We start from the raw sequence: 14335 nt of genomic DNA, 5'->3' as shown, positions 1-14335 counted from the left end.
GCCACTCGGTAAAGCATGCATTATAGCAGTCTATCCATTGCAAATGTGTATTTTAAAGACTAGTCATCTAATTTTGGAGAACATTCTGGAGGTTGTCTGCTAATTCAGAAGGCTGCTGCAATGCTACTGTCAGCCTCCCAGTTAATAGGAGTCACCTGCCACTCGTTTCCAACTCTTCACCTGCAGCCTATTTAAACCCAGCTCTCATGCTTGGTCTTGTTTACCTGTCGAACCAGCCAGCCTCAACTAGTTGCTCCTAGTGTTCTTTGTTGACTACTTGTGTTCAGTACCTGTTCTCTCTTCTTTTGTGACCTGACATTCAAAGGTTCAAAGGTACATGTAATGTCAGAGAAATGTGTGCAAGATGCATCCTGAAATGCTTTTTTTTTTCACAACCATCCATGAAAACAGAGGAGTGCCCCCAAAGAACAAATGACAGTTAAATGTTAGAACCCCAAAGTCCCCCCCACTCCCCTCCCATATGTAAGCGCAACAAGCAATGATACCCCCTCCCCCACCAGCAAAAAAAAGCATCAGCACCCACCACCGAGCACCCAAGCGTGCAGCAAAGCAACAGCAAAGACACAGACTTGCAGTACCCCAAAGTACTACTTGTTCACCCGGTATTTGACATTCCACAGGCTCTCGCTCTCTCTCCCTAATAAGAGAGAAAGAGGTGTCCCCATTTCACAGTCAGAGGGTTCATGACAAACAACTTGCTGGTTTACTATGTTATAAGTCTGTTATGTCGCTTTTTACAAGCTCTGTGTCCAAAGATCTCAGGTCTCTGGGCACATAGCTGTAGATCTTCTGTCTCCCACGACACACTGATCTCCTGCCGGGACACTAACCTTCGATCCACCTATCTCCAGAGCCACGAGATCTTGGACCTCCGAAGCCGAGCGAACCTCTTAGGCCACGCTCTTGGCATGTCGAATAATGGCCAGTCGTGAAACCCCAAGAGCAGGTCCCATTCCCGCAAAGAACCGAAGTCAGCATGTAAATCCAGGTCAGGGTCTTCAAAAGAACCCTGAAAGGGAAAAACAGGGTAATTAAAGATGGAAATATAGCTGTTCCCGAAGATGCAAGCAAAGGAGTTGCCGTTTAGTGCCTTCATGACCTAGCTCTGCCCTCTGCAGTTTAATAACAACTCCTCTCCACTGCTCTGCTTTTGTGCCCAGCCTCTCCTACATTTCCTGAGAGGATGGGTAAACCTGTGGCTGACCCAGCAGAATTTACTTGCCGGAAGGAAGTCATCCGCCAACATAAGTATATGATCCAGAAGGGGCAGGAAACCATTGACCATCTGCTCTGCTCTCAATCAACTCTGTTTCATTACATCAAATCCACAACAATTTACCTCCTCTCTTGGAGTCCCGGATTCTGGTACCCGAATGTTTTGATGGATTCCCAATTGGACAGCCACAGCTTCTTTTCCCAGTATATCTTACACTTTGAACTCCAGCCATCTCTGTATCCTATAGACTGAGCCAAGATTGCCTTCGTCATCTCTCTCTAGCCTGCATGAGCTTTGACCTGAGCTGCCGCTAACTGGGACAATAAAACTACCATTTGCAATAAATAAAAGAACTTGCTGCTGGGATATGCTCGGTTACAGCATATGCTCGGTGCTGAATTATACTGTGGAGTTCAGGAACATTGCAATGGATTGTGGCTGGAATGTGAACATGCTGCGGGCCCATTTTCATCACAGCTTCTCAGAGTGCTTAACAGATAAGCTGCCTACCCAGAAGATGCGCACCAAGATGTAACGACCCTCCAGGTCACCACCCAGAACCTCACTTCCCTTCTCAGGACCATTTCAGGTTGTAGGACTCTCATCAGAAAAGCTTCCAGAACCCATGCAGTTAGGGAGAGCTCCCTTAACACCACCACCCACGCCACCCCCCTCCCACACGTAAGTATCAGTGGAGAAACAAGTTGTACAAGTTGTGTACTTACTGCGGAGCCACTGATTCCCCCACACAACAAACTCCTACAACATCCGGGAAAAGGCCACCACCAAGTAGAGATGAGGGGCCTTCCATATGGTAAACTCCCATTGGCCCCTTGTTCCAGCACAATAGCCTGACCCACCCTCTCTGTCCTTCTCCACACCCTGACGGCTCGGTGCACAGATGAAGTTCAGGTGGATTTCAGTGCAGCAGGCAATTTTCTGGACCAGATTCTGTGTGTCCAGTTTGGATTCCCTATCAAGCCTGTCTCTCACCACTTCTGCATTATAGCCATTGATGGATGTCCCTTGCAGTCTGGGATAGTCAGAGCGTGCACACTGCTTAAGCAGATGAGTTTCAAAGAACACCAAGAGTCTATCCAATTCCTCCTTATTGACTCATCAAACTCTCCTCTCCTCTTGGGTTACCCCTGGCTCTCCACTCATGACCCTCACTCTGCCTGGTCATCCAGTTCGCTGCTGAGTTGGGGACCCACCTACCAGACTACCTGCCTCCAACCTCAGTTGTTGTTGTCTGGTAAATCCAGGGAGATGGAAGGAATCCTCAGCCTCACCAAACTCTCACAGGAATACCATGACTTAGATACCGGCTTCAGTAAAATGGAAGCCAGCACTCTGCCACCTCACAGACCACTCAACTGCACAATCGACCACCTCCCAAGGCACCTCTCCTCCCCAAAGATGTCTCTTCTCCCTCTTTCTCTTGAGACCTCAACCATGAATGACTAAATCACCAAAGTGCCTCAGCATGGCTTCATTTGACCATCCCAGTCCCCGGCCGATGCAGGATCCTTCTTTGTCAAAACAAGATAGGGGTCTTCATCCCTGCTTTGACTACCATTGACTCAACAAAATCACTATTAAGAGCTGTTACCCTCTTCCCTTGATGGATAGTGCATTCAAACCATTCCATGGGGCCTAGATCTTCACCAAACTGGATACACAGAGTGCGTAAAATCTGGTCTGCATTCGCCAGGTGGATGAGTGGAAGACAGCATTCATAACACCCCCCGACCACTCCGAATCCTTGGTGATACCTTTTGGACTTTCCAGCAATCCAGCCATTTTCCAAACCTTTATCCATAAGATCCTCTGAGACAAGCTACATAGGCATGTGTTCATCTATGTCAATGACATCCTCATCTTTTCAAGACCCCCAAGGCCACGTCTGTCACATCCATTCAGTCCTTCAGCGTCTCATTGAAAACCAAATAATCTGTAAATTAGAGAAATGCCATTTCCATACCCCAGTTATTTCCTTCCTGGGTTACGTCCTTTCATCCCAAGACGTAACCACGGACCAATTTTATAACTATGAAAGTGTGTGTCATCATTGAATGGCTTCGACTGGACAGTCTCAAACGACTACAGCACTTCTTGGCCTTGTCCAGCTTCTACCACTATTTCATTAGCAACTACCACCAAATCACTTCTTCTCTCACCTCCTTCACCAATTCATCTGCTCCCTCCTCCACACCTCAGAGAGTTTGTCCTCTGACAAACCAACAGTCAGTCATGGAGAGCCAATCAGCAAGTGGAGAATTCTCTGCTACCCCTAAACCTTCCACCTGGAAGAAATATCTGTTCTAGGCTGAATTGTCCCACAATCTACATACTTCAAAGGGTGACATACACCGGGTACATCACCCTTTGAAGTGTTTCAAGGCTACCAACTCCGGTTTCTCCCTGCAAAGGAGCCAACGGTGGATGTTCTGTCTACCAGGGCCCTAGCTCAACGCTGCTAGGATACTTGGAAATGGGCACAGAAGGCCATCCAAACTGCCAACTGTGCTTACTGAAGGTGCCCAGCTGGACTACTCCAGCCTGGGGACCATGTCTGGCTGTCCACTCGTGATTTGCTGCTGTGCACCGACTCACGCAATCTCTTGCACCTGTTCATTGGTCTCTTCAAGATTTCCCATTGCATCAATCCAGTCACTTACTGTCTCCAGCTGCCACTGTCCCTCAAGATCACACCTACCTTTCATATATCCTGTCTCAAGCCCATTGTCCTTGGGCCACTATCTACCCGAGCCTGCTCTCCTGGAGCCTATGATGGTGGAGGGTGGTCCATTGTACACAGATCACAGGTGGATATACTTATATTGTTGTGGACCGGGTGTGCACTACCTGGTTGACTGGAAAGAGTACAGCCCAGAGGAGAGGGTTTGGGTGCCATCCAGTTTTGTCTTGGGTACATAGCTTACTGAAGAGTTCCACCAGATCATCTTGCGCCGTCGGATGCCAGCCATGGTGGGGGGAATCCTGTCAGGCCTGCACAGCCAGGCCTCCAACTGAGAGGAGTTACCTGCCACTCATTTCAACTCATCACCTGCAGTCTATTTAAATGCAGATCTGAGCCACAGTCCTTGTTCACCCATTAAACCTACCAGGCTCAACCAGTTGCTCCCAGTCTCCTAGTCCTGTTTATCATCCATTCTCTCTTGTCTAGTGGTCCCTGGTGCCTAGCTATTTTGCAGTTTATTATTGAAGGTATCGCTCACTGCTACGTCATCTCAGCTGCTCTGCTTTCGGGTCAAGTCTCCTCCACATACCCTAACAGCTATAAAGCTTCAGGAGACCTGTGCTACAATTTCTCAACTTATCTTTGCTCTGGGTTCTCCATGGAAATCCCCTGAGGTCTGCCGTGCTCACTTGAGGTGCAGTATTGGAGAAAGGGCAGGTGGGCCCAGGAGTCTGGGAGGGGAGAGGGCTAAATGTATAAACCTTGTGATCCCCAGGAATGTTAATATCAGTCATGTTCCTACCTTGAGTCCAGAACCAGAGGCCACAGTTAAAGAATAAGGGGTAGGCCATTTAGAATGGAGTTGAGGAAAAACATTTTCACCCAGAGAGTGGTGGATATATGGAATGCTCTGCCCCAGAAGGCTGTGGAGGCCAAGTCTCTGGATGCTTTCAAGAAAGAGATGGATAGAGCTCTTAAAGATAGCGGAATCAAAGGCTGTGGGGATAAGGCAGGAACTGGATACTGATTGTGGATGATCAGCCATGATCACAGTGAATGGCGGTGCTGGCTCGAAGGGCCGAATGGCCTACTCCTGCGCCTATTGTCTATTGTCTCCAGCTTTCCAAAGTGCAATATATCTCGAAACTGTAGCTTCCTAAATTATTACTGGCAGACTTTCTCAGAGAATGACAGAGCCAGGTAATTGGGCTTGGATGCTCTGTATGTAGAAGTGATCATTGCCATTTTAAATTTCCCAGTCTCCACACAGAAAACAAATGGTTTTTCCCCCCCACAGATCCCCAGTTTGGCGTGTGCTACAACATCAGGAACATTGCTAATGGTCTCTACTGAAGAATACACCAACTTAGTGATCATCAAACTGAGTTGCAAGGATTGTAGCCTACCTGAAGGTCTAGGAAGTAAAAAGTAACTCTGACTACATTAATCACAGAGGATTCACATAATTCCTATTGCTACTATCTGGGGAATCAATTTGATATTTAAGCCCAGGCAGTATGTGCTGTCTGTGATATTCCAGTATCCTCAGCTGGTTGTCGGGGTAAGAAGCATCCCTTCCCCCCTGACTTCCATTGCCTCTTGGTGCTCTAACCATGATAACAGAGAACCATGTTAATGGATCTCAGCTGAGGATCGCAGTGCTCCAACTGAGCCAGGATATGTAGTCAATATGTAGCCAGGATTTGCACTGTCCTGGAGAGGGTTGGATACTTTGCAAAGAACTCCTGCACTGTTACATTAACTCATCAGACAAGCTCAGTTTTTTTCCTGAGGTACCCCAGCAGAAGGAGTAAGAAGAGGATTTCCTGTTTGGATAGTCATAGGAACAGACCATTTGGCCAAACACATCTATAAAAACATCTATAAGATTTGTCTACCTAAGCTAATGTGATTCGCTTGCGTTCAGCTCATCCTCTAAACCTATAGGAGAAGTTGGAACAATATGTTATAATGAACTAGCAAATGGCAGAGAAGTGTGGGGTCTCTGGGCATGTATTTGGACTAATTTGATGTGGAGAGTTTTTTCAGGAGACTAAACTCACAATTTGGTGCCACAGCATAGACAGAACAAGAGAAGTAACAGTCTGACCTCACACCAACTACTGAGGTCCTATGGCGAAACAATACACATAAATGCACATTTTTACTAGGATAGCAATCAAGCATACTTTCAACCTGCACCACAGATTAATTGAACAAACTGTGTTCAGCTTTCATTTACCATGCCAACTATCACTCACCCTTTGAAGATCATATTACACTGAGTCATCAAGTCATCTCTTGACATATGTCTCATGACATTCTTCAGGCTAACATATAAAATTCTGGATGAGCTCAGCAGGTCAGGCAACAACTATCAAGAGGCATGAACAGTCAACGTTTCAGGCTAACATCTGTCATCAGGACTGGAAAGGAAGGGGGAAGAAGCCAGGATAAGGTGGTGGAGCGAGGGGAAGGAGTACAAGCTGGTAGGTGATAGGTGAAACCACGTGAGAGGGTTTGGAAGGGGGAATGAAGTAAGAAGCTGGGAGGTGGTAGGTAGAAGAAGCAGGAATCTGATGGGAGAGGAGAGTGGACCATGGGAGAAAGGGAAGAAGGTTAGGCACCAGAGGGAGGTGATGGGTAGGTAAGAAGTAAGAGGGAAGCCACAATGGGGAATGGGAAAAGAAGGGGAGGAGAGAGAAATGAGAAATTAAAGAAATTGAATTTCATTCCATTAGGTTGGAGGCAACCCAGATGGCACATGAGGTGTCATTCATCCAACCTGAGGCTGGTCTTGTCATCACAGCAGTAAAGGCCAAGGACCAACATGTGGGAATGAGAATTGTAAGTCAAATTGAATCTGGCGGTCACATTTCACCTTGCACTAGCATTATTCCACATACCTACAGGGCCCTTCATATGATAAGAAAGTTAGTAAACTCAAAGAGAATGTACAGGAGGAAACTTTACTCATGTTTTTTCATTGTTAAAGTCCCATTGCTCTGAAATATAAAACTCAAGAAACAATTGCAAGTTGATCACCCCTTTAATATTGCTCCCGGACTTGGAGATTCTTTTCAGAAGATGAAGCTACACCTATTTCTGCACCCAACATGTTCATCAGAGGTATTAATGAGGTGAGGAAGGTTGGTGAAAGAAGGGCAAGCAGAAGAGTCAGGTACAGATTGAAGAGTAAATTTGATTTTACAATTTTAATCTAATTTTCCAGGATATCCAGGGCAATCAGGAGCCTTATTCATAAAGCCCCTACAAATAAAGTAAAGGTTCCTTTTTCAACAAAGCTGTTACCAGCTCTATTACCTAGAATGAATGGAAACAGGTGCATAGGAGCACGACTGCCTCCAAGTTTCACTCTAGATCACACACCATTTTGACTCAGAAATGTATCACCATTTCTTCATTATTATTGGTTGTACTCTCATCTGGCATGGATAGAGGATTGGCCAGCTGACAGGAAGTACAGAGTAGGCATAAATGAGTCAGTTCCTGATTGGAAAAATTTAACAAGTGGTGCATCAAAGATGTCAGTATTTGGGCATCAACTTTTTAGAATTTATAATGAACTTGCTAAATTTGCCAATGACACAAAAATAGGTAGTAAAGTAAATTGTTTAGAGGAAATTGGGAGGTTACAAAGCGTTGTGGATAAATGAAGTAAATATGCAAAGTTCTGTCAAATGGAGAATGAAGGGGGAGAAAAAGAAACTCTCTTTTTCTAAGGAGATTTTAAAGCATATTATTGAAACAGAAACATAACATAGAAACATAGAAATCTACACCACAATGTTGTGCCAGCCATGTAACTTAGTCTAGAAACTGCTTAGTGTTTCCCTACCGCATAGCCCTCTATTTTTTTAAGCTCCATGTACCTATCTAAGAGTCTCTTAAAATACTCTATTGTATCCACCTCTACCACTGTCACTGGCAGTACATTCCACGCACCCACCACTCTCTGTGTGAAAGACTTACCTCTGACATCCCCCTTGTACCCACTTCCAAGAACCTTAAAACTATTCCCCCTCATGTTAGCCATTTCAGCCCTGGGAAAAAGCCTCTGGCTATCCACACGATCAATCCCTCTTGTCATCTTATACACTAGTGGTCACCAAACTTTTTAAGCCCAAGATCCCCTACCTCAGCCTTAGTGAAAGGCAAGATCTACCCACTAGATCATTTAGAGAGAAAACAACTAAGATTGTACTTCCAACTTGAGGCCTTTTATTTGGGCTAATTGTATTTGAATTATATAAAATGCTTTTGTCAAACTTTCAAATTAATTCAACCAAGAAAACACTGTAACTAACATATCAAACAGGCCATAGCTGCCTTTCTTTAAGAATATTACAATACTTCATACCTTTTGTAGTAACTTCTACTTAGAAAAAGGACCACTCGACAACTTCATGTCCAAAGAAACAACTTTATCTGGGACGGCAAAACCAATGCGGTGGAGGGGCTTATACACACATGCGCAGAAAAGACCGGAAGTAAAACCCCACAACCCCGGAAACAACCTCTGTTTACAAACAGCTTTTCGCAGTGCAAGCATTGCTATATTACCATTATCCTAATTGGTATTAACTTATCTTTATAATGCTCACATTACAACATTTCTCCCCCTTTAAATTCCAACATTCCCCAAATGTAAAAGAACTGGGAAACAAAAAACAGTGGTGTCATTATCTTGCGTACCTCTGAAACTTATCCTAGTGTCTCAGTAACAGTTTACCAATACAAAACATCTGAAAGACGTGGCAGATTCAACATTCAGCCTAACAAAGGAATCTGTCCATTCAAATATTCAGTCTGTCAGGAGGTTTGCAAGGGCGTTGTGCTGCAACAGATGAAAATTATGAAATCTGTCTTACTGACAGACACCTCACAGACGGTCTCAGACTGGCTGTCTGCAGTTGTGAGCCAAATTTCAGGGAACTAGCAGAAAGTATTCAGCCCCAGTCATCGCACTGAGTGCAACAGTCAATTTTTATTCATTTATTTTCGTGTTGAAATAAAATTAAATAATAAAACATAGAATTAAAGGTGTTGTAATGTGAGCATTATAAAAATGTAATACCAATTATGATAGTACTTCCAGGTTGCGGGGTTTTACTTTGGGTCTTTTCCACCGAGGTGCATGGCGGGAGAGCTACACACATGTGCACTGGGCAGAAAGAACGGAACTAAAACCCCGCAACCTGGAAACAATCTCTTTTTACAAACAGTTTCAGTAGCGGAAGTATTGCTATATTACCATTATCCTAACTTGTATTACTTATTTTTATAATGCTCTCATTACAAAAGTATTTGGGTATTTATTTTTCTTTTTTTTGGGGATCTACTGGGAAGGTCTCAAAGATCGACCGGTCGATCGCGATTGACCGGTTGGCGACCACTATTATACATCTCTATCAGGTCACCTCTCATCCTCTGTCACTCCAAGGCAAAAAGGCCAAGTTCACTCAACCTATTAGCATTGGCATGTTCTCCAATCCAGGCAACATCCTTGTAAATCTCCTCTGTACTCTCTCTATAGTATCCACATCCTTCCTATAGTAAGGTGACCAGAATTGAACATAGTGAGGCCTAACTAAAGTCTTATATAGCTGTATATTAACTCACAGCTCTTGAACACAATCCCACGGTTGATGAAGGCCAACACACCATACGCCTTCTTAACAACACTGTCATCCTGTGCAGCAGCTTTGAGTGCCCTAACGACACAGACCCCATGATCTTGCTGATCCTCTACACTACCAAGAGTCTTACCATTAATATTATATTCTGTCTTCAAGAAGACACAGCAGTCTAAGATGCAAAGGCATTTTGGTGTCTGAATGCATGGTTTGCAAAGGGCTAGCTTGTAGTCTAGCAGGAAGTTAGGAAAGCTAATATATATATATATATACATATATAACTACGGCAATTCAATTTAAAAGTAGAAAGTTTAGGATTCAATCCTGAGGGCTTTGCAAGACCACATTTTGAGCATTGTGTACACTGTTGATCTTTTTAAGAATGGATTTTCATGCATCAGAAACAATTCAAGGTCTACTGGACTAATAACTGGAAAAACACATTCTTTTATAGAAAGATTGAAGCATGAATTTGGTGGAGTTTAAAAGAGCAAAAATGATCTTTATTGAAAGACAAATTCCAGAGAAGATCAGGACATGACAGAAAAGCTGTTTCCTCTTGTAGGAAAATCTAGAATTAAGGGGGTCACTGTTTAAAAGGGTCAAAGTTTTGTCCTCTCTGATGGAGGTTCTCTGGAACTGTCTCTGTCTTAGGATGGTAGAAGCAAAGTCTGTAGACATTTATAAGGTGGTGGTAGATAGATGCTTGATAAGCTAGTGGATGATAGATTACCACGGGGGGATAGGAAAGCAGAGTTGAGTTCAAAATCAGATCAGACATGATATTAAATAGCAGAACAGGCCAGAGAGACCAAGTAGTCTACTCCTATTGTAAAATGTTTATATCTGTATCTGACAGAAACTTTACAACATAGAGTGCAGCAGTTTAAATGTGGCTCAACACCATCTTCTCAGTTAGGTTTGGCATTGCATACTGGTCTTTCCAATCACACCAACATCCCATGAATATTGTGGCAGTACAGGATAATTCTTGTTACGACCTGTTGCCAGGCCATGATATAGTATAGTTAGTTCATAACAACACAGTTACTCTGTTCCCTTTCAGCAGCCATGTGACCAAGGAAAGTGTTTAATCCTGGTGGGAAGAGCATAGAGCTGAGGACATAGTGCTGCACTGCCTAGGCTGAACAATATTGAATAGTCTTTATAACTAGCAATATCTCATTGTCACAAATTCTGACGCAATCCACTTTTCGTAAACACTCTTTAAAATGTTAATAATGCTCCTTGTCAATTTTGGTGCTGTTAAATTGTGTTATTATGTTGACAGGATATGCTTAAGCATGTATTTTTCAACAGGTAACAAGAAAGACTTTTGGATAAGAAAGTAATTTTGTCAAGCTACTAAATAAAGCTTTTATTTGCATTCTGAGTTAGTCATATTCTGGTATTTAGCATTATTAATGGTAATATAAAATCAGAGTTCCTGCTTAATGAGTAACACTGAAGGTGTTAATAGACATCCAGAGGGCAAATGCAAATAAAACAAAATCAGTTTATTTGCCAGCCCTTTCTAAATTATGATTAAATGCACAGCTGAAATTCTGACCCACTGACAGCTGCGTCCAATTAGAGAAGTTTTTTAAATATCATTTTTCTACATCATGTTATTAATTCCAATGTTTTCCAAATAATAAAAAAATAAAATTGTGAACAAGTTAGTAACTCTGTCAACACATCGCAAATTACCCTGTTTCAACTAATGGCAACTTATTTCCACCAGTAGGGAGCTATGAAACGCTCATGTGTTGAAGTGCTGGTGACTTCATTCTCATTGTTACAGCTATATCCACTGGCGTCCATGCATTTGCTCGAGTAAGCCCCCCGTGGAAAAATTCCTTCTCACCATGCTGTGAGATCTCAAGGAACCTGGCTCCAGACCAGTGCTATCAGCACTTTTCCATCAAATTCAAGGAACTTTCCCGGTGCTCCAGGTTTCTCGATCCTATCACCCGCTGTTGCCAAATGCCATGATCCATTCACTCTACCCGGAAGCAGTGACTGAAAGCCCTGCTGTAAATCTAGCTGCATCGCCAGATCCGTCCAGCAGAGCTTACACATTCCAGGAATGCATCCTCCAAAATCCAATAACAGTTCAATACTGTACGCCTGAGAGCCAAAGCATTTTCTTTTAAATTGAATATTCTACTTCCAGCAAATTTATACTGATTAGGAATTTTAGAAAAAGCACGGATCACAGAAACTAAACCTAACTGTGCAACTCTTCCTGTTCCTCAACGTGAATGGGTAACTGGAAAACCAAGGGCATCCCATTGCTATCAGAACCTAGCAGAACACCAGTAACGACGACTCTGAGTGGATTGTGTTCAAGTTAATCTTCACATTCCTGACTGTCAAAGAGCCAAGGAGCATGTGTCTGCAGATGTTGTTTTGTTATAGTATATATAGTGTGATAAATGTCTGTTATCATTTAATTACATTAGCTTAATCACTGCTGCAAGACCTTGGGAAATTCATGTGGTTAAGATTTTGTAATAGTATAAGCCCTACCTGGGTTACTATATGCATATATTTTTTTAGCGCTTTGGACATCACAAAAGATTCTGGACCATTCCAACAAGGAATTTGAACATGGTTTTAAACATAGAATTCTCTTTTCTAGGCCCACTTTTAGCAGTAGATTCAACTCAGCTTTTCTTTATGTGGCACAGTTTAACTACTTTACCTCATGGGGCATTTCACATAAAGAATGGATTCAGGGTCTCAGCTCAAAGCCTTGTGCCTCTACAGAAAGGAAGGAGTATGCTGCTAATCTGGTTGACATGGTCAAAAGGACAGCCAAGAAATTTAATTTAAAGGAGAATAACATGAACAATAAATCCCAGGGACAGGAGAAGGAAAAGGGACCTGAAATAAAAGTCCCTAATTAATTTCAAATCGTAAGATTCACATGTGCTGCTTCCTTCCTGCAGCAATTGGCAATCTGAATTAAATCATGCAATTACACCCTCCAGGTTATTCGCTCTCTGATTCTTTTGCTCTCTCTGTACAGAATAACAACTAAAATCTGCCTGTAATCCTTTATCAGAGCGGTGGAGATAGAGAAGTCAACAAGAGATTGCAAGCCCTTTTTTATCCCATTATGGTGCTCATCACCACACTGAGGACAACCAAAGTTAAAGCAAAACATTCTGTTCAATATTTGTTTTAAGAAAGAGACCTAAAAACTATTTCTTCTGCTATAGCCTGCAATTTAAAAACATTTTTAATTGAATTATTTTGCTTTCATTTTCCTACCATATTTACTTCAAAGGTTAAAAGGTTTATTTATTACCAAAGTATACAACTCTGAAATCTTTCTTCTCCAGATAGCCATGAAACCAAGAAAGAAAGGAATGGTAGTGTGATCATCAACCCCCAAATCTCCCTCCCCACACAAAAAAAAAACAAACAAAAATGGAACAGGCACAACAACTCCCAAATCCCCCTCCCCTGCACACAAAAACACAGGAAAGATGAGGCGAAAAGCACAGAATACAAAAAAAAGGTAACTGAAAAAAACACACAAAACCTGGGCAACATTCTCCCTCTCCATAGCAGAGTGATCTCACCAGTGATAAAAAGGCAGTCTCCCCTCTCCAGCATCAGAGTGATCGCCCAGCAATAAAAAGGCAGACAACCGCCATTTCAGTCTCCCTCATCACCTTTAATCGATGAACAATGGAAGCTTTAATCAGTGAAATGGAGCCAAACGTTGCCTTCTCACCATGAGGTTCCCGCACACTGCCTCTGCCTCCTGGAATTCTCTTAGAGACTGCAGAGCACTGAAACATCCAAACGATTTCCAAACTGCAAATCACAGGCTCCAACAGTTCTAGAATCACATTCAAGATGAAACATAAAAGACAAAAGAAGTAAAATATATTGCTTCATGATCTAACCAAAAGATGTCAACTGAAGGGGCGTTGTACACAGGTGCCATTTGAAACAAAACACTATGATTGAAGATGTTACAGTCCTTCCAAATAATCTGAACCATGTTAGGATTAATTCTGAAATATCTGTTAACCAATTTCCCATTTTTTCCGTCCTACTGTTTTTGTAACGTGGATTCAATCCATGGTGATTCCTTCACCCTGCGTTCCTCAAACTCTTACGTTTCTAACTACAGAAATTTCAATTATCCATGACCACTATCCTCAGCGTCCTTCCTTGGCAATATTGGGATTGTCCAAAGGAAGGCACAGGAGCCACGATCTCCAGTGTAAGCTTCAGGATCTGCACCTTGTCTTCCAGCTGGGTACATTGCTGCCTTCCAGACTCAACTTCTGTTAACTTGCTTTCTCTGACTTACAGAACCGTCCACTGCTGCTGTAAGCATCCATGATACCAGTTTTTTTTCCCTCTGCCCATTAGCACTGCCTGAGTTGCTATGGATGTTTTATAATATCTATTTTGCAGCTCTTACATTTCTATTTTGGTATGTTTAACCCTGGCCTCAAACTATCAGGGATATAACTTGACTCTCCATCCTCCCCTGAAACTCTCTGAAACTTAAAATAACTTTAATTATTTACAGATACAGCATAGTACAGACCCTTCCAGGCTAACGAGCCACACTACCCAACAACCCACCTATTTAACACTAGCCTAATCAGAGGACAATTTACAATGACCAATTAATCTACTAACTGGTACATCTTTATTCTGTGTGAGGAAACCATAGCACCTGGAGGAAACTCCTTACAGACAACT

At 42.8% G+C, this 14335-nt stretch overlaps 1 long non-coding RNA gene across 1 annotated transcript; it reads right to left on the bottom strand.

Moving 5' to 3' along the window:
- Positions 1-230: 230 nt before the first annotated feature.
- On the bottom strand, positions 231-8408 carry LOC134354268 (uncharacterized). The gene is made up of 3 exons (XR_010019753.1): positions 8323-8408; positions 852-1030; positions 231-312 (listed from the first exon to the last, which is right to left on the bottom strand). It is a non-coding gene; the product is annotated as an uncharacterized LOC134354268 (long non-coding RNA).
- Positions 8409-14335: the final 5927 nt, after the last annotated feature.

Source organism: Mobula hypostoma, chromosome 11, assembly GCF_963921235.1.
Source record: "Mobula hypostoma chromosome 11, sMobHyp1.1, whole genome shotgun sequence".
NCBI lineage: Eukaryota > Metazoa > Chordata > Chondrichthyes > Myliobatiformes > Myliobatidae > Mobula > Mobula hypostoma.
Note: the sequence above shows the minus strand (reverse complement) of the source record. Positions and strands in the feature narration are given on the sequence as shown.